Source organism: Hoplias malabaricus, chromosome 8 (genome assembly GCF_029633855.1).
Source record: "Hoplias malabaricus isolate fHopMal1 chromosome 8, fHopMal1.hap1, whole genome shotgun sequence".
In the NCBI taxonomy this organism is placed as follows: Eukaryota; Metazoa; Chordata; class Actinopteri; order Characiformes; family Erythrinidae; genus Hoplias; species Hoplias malabaricus.
The window spans coordinates 27,095,469-27,107,052 of NC_089807.1; the positions used below are offsets into that span (position 1 = coordinate 27,095,469).

General features: G+C 39.0%; 1 long non-coding RNA gene across 1 annotated transcript; it reads right to left on the reverse strand.

Annotated features, from left to right (window-relative positions):
• Window positions 1-1,370: 1,370 nt before the first annotated feature.
• On the reverse strand, window positions 1,371-9,517 carry LOC136705025 (uncharacterized). Its single transcript, XR_010803998.1, has 4 exons — window positions 9,399-9,517; window positions 5,766-5,861; window positions 2,561-2,698; window positions 1,371-1,929 (listed from the first exon to the last, which is right to left on the reverse strand). It is a non-coding gene; the product is annotated as an uncharacterized lncRNA (long non-coding RNA).
• Window positions 9,518-11,584: the final 2,067 nt, after the last annotated feature.

The following is an 11,584-nucleotide window of genomic DNA, read 5'->3' on the forward strand; positions in this document are numbered from 1 at the left end:
TGAATGTGAGTTCAGTATAATTTCTATCATCAATTAGATGAGTGCACATTCAGCGTAATGATGCTTTGAATCAGGAGCTGTGCGACGTAGCCTACACACTTCCATTTACTAGCTCTATTACCCAGTGTTCTTTACACACAGACCTGGAGGGCAAAGGAAAGCAGCAAGTCATCTCTCAGCCATCTGCCAAAAATTTCACATGAAATGTTGTGCTTAGTAGCAAACTGCTGAAGATCTGGTATCTAGCCAGTAAGCTACAACTTTAACTTCTGGCTATACAAAGACCTGCATTCCCTGAAGGGCTAAGACATCTAGTTTTACCCAGGTCACTCCACAGCCAAAAGAAAAATATGCAAAAAAAAAAAAAATGCTTATTTCATATGTTGGCACAGATGCAGATCTTAAAATTCTTTACTTGAACTTGCAAGCCATAAGGTTAGCAAATAAAAGTCCTCACTTTTTCATATACACTATGTCCAGTGATCTGATTGTAATAATTAGTGAATTCAGATTCCTTATGTCAACCTAGAGAATAATCATTAATCACAAGCCTACACTCTCAGGGGAGAAAAAGAGACTAGGAGTGTTATTGTCGCTAAAGGACCAAACAGTGTAAATGTACCTTTAAATGTACACCAGTAGTGTTAGAGTCCAGATGTGTTCCCTAAAGGTACATTACATTCTCTTCTCTATGAGAGGTGAATATTTGTAAGAGTTCATTTTAGAACTGTTTAAATATGAAAAAAATATATTATATAAAACCTGGACATTAAATTGGGTGTATGAAATCAACACTTTAAAATCTAAAATGAATATACAATAAGGTACCATTATATTCCCTAATGGGCGGCATGGTGGCGCAGCAGGTAGTGTCATAGTCACACAGCTCCAGGGGCCGGTTGCAAAAATTTCTAGCTAAGTTTTCCCCTTAAGTATGATACTTAATTTCTCCTTAGCCAAGGGATTTACTTAAGGGTGTTGCACAGTATCCCTTAAAGGATTTCCTTATGTAAGGAAATGTTTTAAGGGATTTACTTCACTAACAGATTTTTACTGGACTAAAATATTATTGTTTCCATGGAAACCGTTATTCACATGCACCTGCTGTGATACTGGTTATCACCTCTCTTGTACAAGCTGACATACTTTTCAGAAAAAAAAAATGGAAGAAAACCAAATTGGTCAGAGTAAGAAAATATAATACTTCAATAAATGATAATACAATAAAAGCAAATTTTCCTTAAGCTATAAGACAAAGATAAGGAAAAAAACCTTAAATACATAAGTGAATACTTTAAGGAAACCTTAAGGAAAACACTTAGGAAAAGACTTAAACCGATTTTATTTAAAGGAAACTTTAACTTGGTCTTTAAAGAAAAAACTTAACTTAAGGTGTTTTGTGCAACCACCTCCAGGGACCTGGGGTTAGGGGTTTCATGCCTATCTCCAGTTTCTGTTTGTAAGGAGTGTGGTGTTTGCCCTGTATCAGGTGGGTTGCCTCTTGGCACTCCTGTTTCCTCCCATGGTCCAAAAACACATGTTGGTAAGTGGATTGTCTACTCAAACGTGTCCACAAATGTACGTGAATGTGTAAGTGTGTTGCACTGCGAAGGACTGGCATCCCTTCCAGGATGTGTTACGAATAGGCTCCGGACCCACCACGACACTGAACTTGGATATTCAGTTCCAGACAATAAATGAATGAATGAGCTAAGAGTACAGAATATATATCCTTATTGGTAACATTACAGAGACAGCAAAAGATGCAACCACAGAGACAGTTTTTCTGACAGTGTATGGTTATTACACTCAAAGCAAAATCTTGACTATAGGGCTATAAATTTTCCAAACAGTAGCTGTTACTTCATCGTAGTGGTGGTGGTGGCAGGGGATGTTGGATGACCAAGCATTGTATTGTCTTTTGTTCTCCTTCAAAAGAAAATTCATGTACATAAGCTTTGGTTAGTTATAATTGAAACATAGTCCATTGCAGTTAATTTTATGAGACATTGACACTCAATCCTGTCTTATGGCCCCAGTGGAATTTGCCCTACACTAGGGCTATCTTGTATAACAAGGGCTTTTGAGCCTTGGCAGGGATGTTCAGTGAATATTCAAATGTCATTCAAAAAGTCTGTGTCTGCCTTCCACTTTAAAATCCTGATCTCCAGGCCGAGCTGCTGCCTTGCTCACTAACCCATAAGGGCATAGGGCAGTGTATGACTGCACTGTGGTGGTGCTGTGGCATCCAGGCTTTATTGTAAGTAGGCTGATTTAGCTTTCAGTACAAGGACTTTTAAGCTGCCGAGTCTAAATACATTGGTGGAGTTTCGAGAGCAGAGTGCTGGAGAGCCTGAATACAGAATGAGATTGGATTTACTGAAAGCCTACATTTGGCCAAGCAGCCAATCCAGCACCCAGGCTTCAGCCCTACCGTAATCCCTGTCCTATGCAACCAGTGGGATGGGAAATACTGTATTTAAGCTTAACATTCTTGGCCAAAAACATTCATTTATTATGTGTAACTGCTTATTAAGTTCAAATTGTGTCCAGAGCCTACCTGGAATCACGTCGCAAGGCTGGAATACACCCTGGAGGGGGCGCCAGTCCATCACTGAGCATCACACACATATAGTCTCTCACAACTATGGACACTTCTGAGTAGCCTGGACTGTGACAGGGCAGGAAGCTGTAGAACCTAGAAGAAACCCATTCAAACACAGGAAGGACACACCAAACCCCTCACAGACACTGACCCTGAGATCCTGGAGCTGTGTAACAGTGACATAACCAATTGATGATCTGAATAAGCATAATTACCCGTAGGTCAAATTTTAACAACTTATTTGTCTATGGTTTCTGCTGTGTTTTCTGACATGAAAAGATTTCTTTTCACATTGCTGCTTCTTCTTGTCTTTTTTAGAAATGGAGAATGAGTGCAGAGTCATTTACCATCAGTAGAACAGGACAGTCTTCTGCCTGATCACAAATAATTACCTTTTGCAGCCAAGCATACATACAATCTCAGATAATTAACTTTTTCACCCAAGCGTGCATATTCATCAACAGGCCACACTCTGCTTTGAAAGAAAAACTAAAGCACACACAGAAATGTGGTAGACACAGCAACATGAACAACAGAACTGCAGAACCTTTGACATTCTCTAGTACACACAGCATGGTGAAAAAAAATCAACAGCAGAAGGACACAGAAAGTTTACACCACACATCAGAGATCAGCACAGAAAAAATAGAGCCACACTATACAGAAGTGACAAATGCTAGCAAAATAAGAGTATATGCAGCTTAGAGAGAGAGAGAGAGAGAGAGAGAGAGGGGGGGGGGGGGGGGGAGCAGCAAGGGAACACAGCAAAAGTGAAAATATACACTACACAGCATGGTGACCAGGAGACACCAGCAGAGAATCATACACTACACAACACTGTGACAGAGACCAGCAGAGAAACATAGAGAATATAAAGAGTAGTGACAAATACCAAGGGTGAATCTCATTTCTTAATTTTACCCCTACCCCATGTTTCAAGTGCTTTCTTGCCTCTTAGAACTGAGTTACAAGTTGTAGTGGCTAAAAGCTTCCCCTATATAAAACTGAACGACCCTTTAAGAGCTTGATACGTCACCAGAACACAATAAAGAACAGAGATTCATCAGTGCTCTGCTGTTATGAAGTAAAGGGACATTGCAGTGAAACCATTAAACTAAAAAAATTGCATTCATAATAGTATCATAGTTTTTAAAAGTACCAACAGAGAATGTATGAAAGAGAGCATTAACAGCATAGACCGTGTATATTATATAACCATTGAGAATATACACAGCACAGTGAATGAATCCAGCAGAGACAGAGAGACAGAGAGAGAGAGAGAGAGAGAGAGAGAAAATGTAAACGCTAGATATAGCAGTGACACCAGTTTAGAGTTCAATTATGTTAAATTAATGTGGAAATTCTTGCTTTTTAACTGATAAAAATCAGCACAGTGTCTTTGTACAGAGCTATGAGTGGACAACACTGTATTGTATGTGCTGTGGTGTCCAAATGTGTATATTATGAGAAGCTCTTTTAAATTGGCCTGAGGCTCATGTTGAGTTAGCTATGAACTTTGCTGATTGGGAAATTGCTTTTCGGTAATTATTAATTAATTAAACATGTAGCAATAAAGATTTAACAAATCTTGAGACATATCATATAGACAGAACACAGTATCATTGCTGCAAATTATAGCTTACAGGAAGCACCAAAATTGTTCTAAGTTTTATATCAAGTTTCTTGTTTAGTATCAGTGAGTGAGAGAGTGAATACTTATCAGCATTATAATAAACCCTCAGTGTCATAAATATGTGGCGCAGCAGTTAGTGTCGCAGTCACACAGCTCCAGGGAACTGGAGGGTGTGGGTTCAAGTCCTGCTCCTGGTGACTGTCTGTAAAGAGTTTGGTGTGTTCTCCCCCTGTCCGTGTGTGTTTCTCCGGGTGCTCTGGTTTCCTCCCACAGTCCAAAAAACACATGTTGGTAGGTGGATTGGTGACTCAAAAACATCCGTAGATGTGAGTGTGTGTCGTCCTGTGACGGACTGGTGCCCCCTCCAGTGTGTGTTCTCACCTTGTGATAAGTGTGCTCAGTGATTCTGGATAGGCTCCAGACCCACCACAACTGAAAAAGCAGTTACTGAGAATGAATGAATGTGTACTTTTGATGACTTTTGAATGACATTCTCTAAATATGATGAGTAAAAGTTTCTGGGAGAGCTTTAGCATCAGCCTCAAGCCCCCATTAATTCCACTGCTCTCTGTGGCCTGAAGTCCAAGGGGGTCCTAATTCTTCCAACATGTCTGGTAGCTAACATAGATCTAGATCTAGGTATTTAATTTTCTTCTCCAAATGCCCTGAACTGTCCAATGCTGTTGAGTTTGAGGCCATTATAAAAGATGCATTGGCTGGTTTCATTTGTCTTACATGAAGCATATGCTAGTGTTTACACACCAAGCTTGATAGCCTCATGTACTTGGGGGTGAATTAATAAAAATTTGGGGCTGGGGTAAATATTAGGTGAAATCTATATAATATATAGTGCAGCACAGTGGTGCAGCAGGTAGTGTTGCAATCACACAGATCCAGGGACCTGGAGGTTCTGGGCTCAAGTCCCGCTCCGGGTGACTGTCTGTGAGGAGTTTGGTGTGTTCTCCCCATGTCCGTGTGGGTTTCCTCTGCGTGCTCCGGTTTCCTCCCACGCTCCAAAAACACACATTGGTAGGTGGACTGGCGACTCAAAAGTGTCCGTAGGTGTGGGTATGTGAGTGAATGTGTAAGTGTGCGTCACCCTGCGAAGGACTGGCACCCCTTCCAGGGTATTTTCCTGCCTTGCACCTAATGATTCCATTTAGGCTCTAAACCCTGAACTGGATAAGTGGCTACAGACAATGAATGAATGAATAAATAATACTTAAATCTGGGTTATTGTAACTGTGTGTTTTCAGAGGTACTGAAAAACATATTCCAAAAGAGCAAGTAATATTTAGGGTTAACCTACACTTACTAAATATTCTGTAAAACTTCTCATGCCCACGAAACATGAAAGCAGGACAGCTTTTGGAAAAAATAAAAGCAACCCCATTCTAATAATACATTCAATACAGTGTTCCCACTTCATCCCATTGTATTTAATCTTAGAAGAGCTGATGTGTGGATGGGAATCTTCACACTATTCAGTGAACTAATTTAAAACAGGACCATGCTCCTTCTCCTCACCCTGAGGAAGCTGACAAGTGCTGTAACATCAGCAACTTTAATGAAATATCTCCAAGTCACAGTTTCCCAGCTCCACTCCATCCTCCTCTCATTGACCTAAAAAAAAAAAAAAACCCTTTCAACACACTACTGATGTCATCTCTGGGTCTATACTTTTATGCTGCTTTACTAATTCTATGGTCATATGCTTATGTTTATCTTATACCCAGCTCCCCATATGATATAAAACAAAAAGTTATTCTTTGGTCCACTGCGCCGAGGTCCATTTAGGACTCTCACAGGCCTGTTGTAGATGATTTCAATAGTGGACATTAGAGTGGAGGTTCTGAAGGGTTTGCAGCTACACAGCCCCATGCACAACAGGGAGCACTGAACTGTATTGTGACACAATCCTCATGTATTTATCACTGAAAACTGTATGACTTGTGTCACAGGTAGGAACAAATGAGATTATACGTCATTGCTCTCATGCACAAACACCCCGTTGCCAGTCTGTGATCTGTCTCTACTAGGAACTCAGCACTGCTGACCGAGGACACACCACAAGCCTTGCTGTTTAGAGACAGACTGGACATAATAATCTGACCCTTGCCAAAGTTGCTCAGGTCTTTATTCCTAAACATTTTCGCCCACATTTAATTCAAGTACCACATGATATGTGCAGCAATATTATATTCCTGCAGTACAGGAGCCTGAAGTTTTAGGACCGGAATTCTAAGGCCCTGTGTTTTCATGACACTGCCCCCCTAATGGTACAGGAGGTGAGAAAACTGCAGTTTTAGCCCTCATTTCTAGGACCCTGACGTCATAAAATGTAGTTTTTAAGGCTTATTCCGCCCAAATACTACTTTATCCAACTTTGTAACTGTTTTAAAAGCTTATTCTGCCCAAATATAACTTTAAACTAAGCAGATAAAGACTTATACCACCAAATACTACTTTATCTAATTTCCTATAATTTAGTTTGAAAGGCCTACTCCACCCAATATGCTATATAACTGCTTAAAGTTTAGTTTTAAAGGTTTATTTTACCTAAATTGTTAAGTTCATTACAAATGCTTATTTCGCTCACATATAACTTTATCAAATTGCTATTTATCTTTAATGACTTATTCTTTCCAAATATGACTTTGTACAGTGTTTTTGCTAAGAGTTGCAGTATGTTGTGTAATTGTGTAAAATAATGGCAGATATACAAATATACTGACATATGCCTTATAAAATTCAATATTCAAAACCTAAACAGAGTTTTAGGGCCACAGCATTGAAAAAAAAAAAGATTCAGAGAATAAAGTCAGAATTCTTGTGAAGGTGTAACTAGCTGTACTTATAGGAGAGGAAAAAATCTACAGGTTTGCAACTTCCGACGTGATTTTCTCTGTGAAAATTCACTGATACACATGTGTGACTCTTTTCTACAACTACAAATCTCACTGTCACAGGTGCTCAGGGGTTTTGCACCAAATATACCTCCATAAGAATCACAAGACTAAATGCATGGTAAAGTGGTTTTAACCCCTGTCCACATAAACTATGGGCCTCTCTATGGGCCTGTCAGCGGGACCCTTTATGTTAATCAAAATGAATAGTTGGTAGCGTCAAATAATTATTATCACACAGCCCTCAACACCAATTCATACGTTTCAAAAGTAAAATAACTTCCCGCAAAACGATTTCAGCCGCCTATACCCAACCGTTTTCCAGAAAACCAAAAAGAGCCTACCCTGCTCGTCACTGATTGTTAGTGATCGACCGATATGGGTTTTTTGATGGCCGATGCCGATTTTTGGACAGCAGTAGTGGCCAATGACTGATATATAAAGCCGATATTCCCATTCCTCAGGCAATGAATAAACTAGAGGCATTATCATGATTTATTTTTATTAGGATTTATTCTTTAAAAGACTCTATTTAGAGGTCCTGAAATATATATGAAGTGGTCAAAATCTTATGAAAACCACAAAAATGTAGGCCCTTGTCTTATTTTTGAAAAAAAAAAAAATGTTAGTGACTATAAACTGAAGATTTCATGAGTCCTATTAGTTTTTTTTCTTTTTAAAATTGTGTCTCCAGCGGTCTACTTTCGTCAGGTAAAATTTGGAGTTGATACTTCCTACTGATTTGAAGTTATTCAAGCTGAAGCAGACATTATTCTGATGTACTGAGTTTATTTCTAATGTTTACCCTTGTTTCTCACTGAGTACAGTGTTCCTTTAAATGACTGACGTGTTAAAATGCGAGGGCTGCACTCTGATTGGCTGTAGAGCAAGGCAACCTTCCCCACACCCCCTGCTGCATTTAAATGTCCTCAATGGGGGAAATGTAACTAGTAAAAGACATATAAGCTTTGAAACATGTTTATTGACTTGATTATTGTTTGTGGAGCTTGTGGCTGCCAAACAGAACCGTTTGAGTCTCTCTTGCGGTGTCTGGGTCTGAAAACATATGCGCTCTGTTGTGTGTTTGTCCCTCCTCCTTGGGCATGCATCCCCATAACTCTGCCCCTGATTGGTCTACAGACTTGATTGACATGTTGTTGGAAAGCTGAGCGCCTAAGCTATGCAGCAGCCATGGGGATCATATTTAAATTATTTTTTGAAAATATGTACTATTTTTTCAGCCAGTACTCCTGACACAAAAATGAAGATTACTCACAAACGGTTTGACAGAGAGACTCAGATTTAGTCTCGTTTTGAACGGGACTATCTAAGGTAAGCACTGCTATGCTAACTTTGTGTGTGAGTCGCTTGTGGGCTTCTCAGGTTTCGAGAAGCAGCAGTTTTGTCATTGATGAGGAAGAAACCTGAAGTTTGGAATATCTTATTTTTTCGGCTTTAATTCTTAGTCCTACATTTTAGCGTATATTCTCATGATCCCGAGAGTCTGCCCGTTCGATTGGTGTATGGTATGTACAAATTTACTCAAATATGGCGCTGTGAAAAATCTGAAAATCTGTACTGTCACTAATATTTTTTATAACAATTTCCAATAACAGTAAAAATTCATATTTATCAAGTGGGATTATGTGTAAAATGGTACATTAACTTCCGACTTTGGACCTGTAGTACTTGACGGATACTGACGGTTATAACAATGAGTGATTTTTTTATAGGCGCCGCCAACCAATGAGTGAAATAAGAGGCTAAATAACGCTGGGTTTCTAGGTTACAACTATCAACTCTGTCATTTATGACAGCAGATTCTTGAGTGTAGGTTACAAAGACCAGCCAGTAACAAATAGTGAGAGCTGAAGAAGAGAAAATAATTAAATTAGAAAATTAATACCATAATTAGAAAATAATACCATTTTATCTGATGAGACGGCATGCAGCTACTGGTTGGAGGCTTGTACTCCTGTACTTGTGCTCAATGATGTCTGTCTGTAAGACGGCAAAATGGATGCAAGGGGTGCTCTAACAGCCAGAATGACGGAGCTGCCCACAGCATTGCCTGTGTGCATTGTGTAAATATCTGCCTTTTGTACTAATATATCGGCCGATGCCAATTATATAAAAAATGCCAAAAATCAGCCGATCAATCGGCCAGCCGATATATCGGTCGATCACTACTGATTGTTTACACCTGGAGCTGACATTTAAAATCTCTTCAGATTCTGCCTTAAAAATCACTTACACTCTAAGGAGAGGCGCCGCACCGGTGAAAATCTCCAAAAGATAATCCCTTGCTCACCGAGCCACAATAAACATTGGCACAATAAACAATAGGAAGTTTTGATGTAAAGTCTTCATGAATTCAAAGTTGAGGGCGTTTTTTTCTTAGATTCTGTGTGGTTGTGGACCAATGAGCGTCTGCCGGCTGTCAGCGGTGTCCTATTACTCGGACGAGGGTTGCGCTGCTGGACGCCGATCTCCACAGGGATTCGCTCACAGCTTTCAGTAGGTGGGTCAGAAGTAAACAAATAGGGACTCTGACAAAGACAAAGAGAGGCGATGTGCTGAGATCCTTCACTGTTTGGGCCTGGGAGAGGGAGGGAGGGAGGGAGCTCCTGGGAATAGGATGAACGCTCCAGAGGCGCACTGTAAAGGAGTGTCTATGGCTGAAAGAGTGCTATGGAACACCATCCAGGGCAAAATATTTTAGAATAAACTTAAATTTACAGGCTATTTTAAACTTTTGGGCACTTTGAAGTACATATTGTCATAATTGTCATAAATGCTGTATAACTCCATAAACTTTTTTTTGCTTACATTTTGTAAGTTGTAAGACTCTGGTGAATCAGAAAATGTAAAGAAATTACTAGTCTGTTATCAGCAGCACCCATATAACAAAATATTTACCCCTAAAATAATAGATGCTTCTTGTTTTTTATTTTTTTTCCCCTGCCTTTAAAGGTTCTCAGTAGAAGCTTAAAAAGCAAAAGCCTGAAGGTGAATTAATTGGCCCAAGTGTCTACATCAGTTTAAGCCTTGAATGATCATTCTATTATTGTACAACTTAAGAAGTTTTTTTTCCTTCTCCTGTAAGCTTACTGTTTTTGCAGATACACCTTTTAATTGGACAGTGACAATATGTGACAGGGTTATGTTAGTTTGGAACTTATGAGACAATTACGTCAGACCAATTTGACATTTATCATAATTTTCACGCTGCCAGGAAGGAATGATGTACAGCAAGACTGAGGGAGGATTTCAGTGGCAGGAATGTGCGGTAACAGACCTGGGGCCTCATTTATAAAGGGTGCATATGTACAAAAACAGGTCTGAAATGTGCGTACATAACATTTCACACAGAAACTGTGATTTATAAAGAAATAATCTGTGTACAAATGAACGTATATTTAAGCAAAGTTTGACCCATGTGTACCCATAACACTTTGCAGAGAGAGTGCAAATTGTTGACATCATGTGTTAAAAGAGAGAATAGCATGTAAATGTGCAAACCATTCTCACACTTGTTTGTCTATAACACATAAAGATCGAAAAATGAAGGTTAAAAAATAATTAAGAAAGATTGAATCTCACTTGTTTAAAATAAAACAAAATGTAACTATAAAAAAGTTACATTGCTTGCTGTGCCTCATTAGTATTAGCCTAGAGTATTCTAGCTTGTTTTATTTCAATCTGTATTTTATTCAGATTTTTTTTTATTTAAATTATTTTATCTGTTTTGTTTTATCTAACTGTAAAAAAATAATTTGCAAAGCGCTTTTTAAACTCTGTTTTGAAAAATGCCATATTTTTATTATTATTATTGCTATCTGTCATGCTTTTTCCCTGTCTGTGTTCCTGTTCTGTCTGTTGTGTTTCTTTGTTTGCCATGTGATGGGAGCACATGGCTCTGTTATTGTTTTGTTCCTGTCTCTGCCCTAGTCCTGCCTCTGTCCCATAAATGTCTGCAGGTGTTCCTCATTTGTCCTGTCTTTATATACCCCTGTGGTTTGAGTGCACCGTTGTCTGGTGTGAGTAGATGTGTGTTTCTCAGTCTTTCTGTTTATATGTGTTTACCCTGGTTCATGGCTTTTCCTCTTTCTGTCCTTGTTTAACTCTGTTTAGTTTAGTTTTGTCTTTATTCAGTCTGTATATATTACCCGTTTTTATTTTGATTCTGTCTTTGATAACGACACAAATATATGGACACGTCTCACCGTTACTGACTTTCTGATGAGTAAATTACATCTGCACAGCTTTTTATTTAACTTGACACGGAAATGGACAAAATGGATTATAAATACCAGAACACTAGAGCAAGGTGTTATTCAAAATAAATGAGGCTGTGAATTTTTTACAGCGCTGTTTTACCAGTTGGACCCTTATAGAAATGTAAGTCAGTAATAAATATCTAGTTCCAGCGATGCCCTG